The sequence below is a fragment of the Penaeus monodon genome, chromosome 6 (assembly GCF_015228065.2).
Source record: "Penaeus monodon isolate SGIC_2016 chromosome 6, NSTDA_Pmon_1, whole genome shotgun sequence".
Classification (NCBI taxonomy): Eukaryota; Metazoa; Arthropoda; class Malacostraca; order Decapoda; family Penaeidae; genus Penaeus; species Penaeus monodon.
Genome location: NC_051391.1, coordinates 42390095 through 42392594, shown reverse-complemented (window position 1 = coordinate 42392594; position 2500 = coordinate 42390095).

Below are 2500 nucleotides of genomic sequence, written 5' to 3'. Positions count from 1 at the left end.
CTCTCTCTCTCTCTCCTCTCTCTTTCTGTCTCCTCTCGCCGTACTCACAAAGCGAAGGGTATGACGAGCAGCACCGGACTGGCCCCGACCATGAAGACGTCCTGCCACGAGCGAAGGAAGAAGGCGACCCCGGCGAAGGCCACGACGGCGACGGAGAAGGGCAGGCCGAGCAGCATCCCCATCAGGTCTCGCAGGTCGCTGGAGCAGCATTCCATGACTGCGGGAGAGGTAGGTTCGCTGGAGGACTTGATCTGCTTCCTTATTCACGCTCTCTCTCTCTCTCTCTCTCTCTCTCTCTCTCTCTCTCTCTCTTCTCTCTCTCTCTCTCTCTCTCTCTCTCTCTCTCTCTCTCTCTCTCTCTCTCTCTGTCTATCTATCTATCTATCTATCACACACATATAAATAAATAAATAAATAAATAAATAAATAAATAAAAATAAATAAATAAATAAATATATATATATATATATATATATATATATATATATATATATATATATATATATATATATATGTATATATATATATATATATCATAAAAGAACAGATCCAAATATTGAAAGTTAAATCATGATGAATATGATAATAAGTGATAACAGCCTTAACTTTGCTTCATCACTTTCTTTCCCCGTTTGGGAGATTCAATAGCCGTATGCGATTCAAGAATCTTAATCGCAATTTTGATTGTTCTTCGGCACTACCAAGGAACTATGGGAGTAAGACCGAAAGCTTTATTGAAACAAAATTTATCTATTTTTTCCAGATAATACTATACAGTTATAACATGAAAAGCCTGCCTAGAAACGCCCCCAGAAGGTCAGTAAGAAGTTTGATTGTAAAGTATGGGAGATCATGTAACAGGCAGTGCAATAGGGATGGGAAGGATGGACTGAGTTGTGCTGTGTTGCGTGAGATCACCTTAGATTATTCAAACCTCTAGGGTAGGTGGAAAAATGAAGGATTTTAAATAATTTTGGGAGAATTCGTAAGCAGAGATACGAATTAGAAAAAAAAGACGTGGATATAAGAGTAAGTGCAGTAACTAGATCTGGAAGTCGCTAAGAAAAAGAAGTGCGATTGAGTGTTTATCTTTCTGCATTGCGAAGAAGTGTCAGAGTTTACTGTGTGAGCAGTCGGCTTTATTCTTCACCGCAGTTATGCCACTTGTATCGGCTTCAGTGATAAGTCTCTCTCTCTCTCTCTCTCTCTCTCTCTCTCTCTCTCTCTCTCTCTCTCTCTCTCTCTCTCTCTCTCTCTCTCTTTCTCTTTCTCTTTCGCAAACACCCACATTAACTCACAGAGACTCCAGATGGGGATAAGCATGCTGGTGACGGAGAACCCCGCCAGCAGACGCATACAGAGCAGCAGGGGATAATTGCGGATGGAGACGACTACCAATCCCAGGAGGAGGTTCATCGTGGATGCCAGGAGCACCGTCCGTCGGCGTCCGCATCTGCGCGGAACAAGGATTTCGTAATGCCTTTTGCTCTAAAATAAGAAAAGTATTTCAGGAGTCTTTAATGAGGGGAAGAGAGAGAAAAAGAGGGAGAGAAGAGAGAGAGAGAGCAGGAGATGAGAGAGAGAGAGAAAGAGAGAGAGAGAGAGAGGGAGAGGAGAGAGAGAGGAGAGGAGAGAGAGTTTAGAGGAGAGAGAGAGAGAGGAGAGGAGAGAGAGAGAGAGAGAGAGAGAGAGAGAGAGAGAGAGAGAGAGAGAGAGAGAGGAGACAGAGAGAGAGGAGAGAGAGAGAGAGAAGAGAGAGAGCGAGAGAGAAGAGAGAGAGAGAGAGAGAGAGAGAGAGAGAGAGAGAGAGAGAGAGAGAGAGAGAGAGAGAGAGAGAGAGAGAGAGAGGTAAAAGGCCATTAATTGGGATATCAAATAAACGACGGAGAAAAAAACTATATACATAATTTTTAGTACAAACACAAAAATAGAACGATTTTACCCTTCATTATCAATTCACTTCCTCTCCCTCAGTAGAGCTGACAGTATCACAGAGTGTGAATCTCGAGAATGATAAATCGCTAAATCATTCTCTTCGCCGTCCACGTTTGCCAAGATCCTGCACCTTATACAACCTCCATAACTCCTTTTAGCTCTCCTCCCCCTTCCCCCCCTCGGAGTCCTCCACAAGTTCCTCTTCCTTCCACCTCTGTCCTTAATAATGCAGGGCCATCTCAGGCCACCACTTGCGCCCTCCGAATTTCTCATAATTTCCGGTGCTGCCGCTCGTATAAGGGATACTTAAATGTCTCAATACGACTGCATCTTAATGAGAATGTTGCATGGCAGTTGTTTGGTAACGGGACGTCAGTAGAGGCACTCCATCCCCCAGGGCTCGTCCCCAGCGCCTCTCCTGACCTGGTTTCTACGGGAGTGGTGCTCGACCTTTTAACTACCACGCCCCCCCTCTCCTTTAGGGATTCGTCCTTCCCTCCACGCCTCCCTCGCGTCTGTGAATGAAATTCCCTCCCAGATTTTTAAGAAAATTCTAAGTATGTTT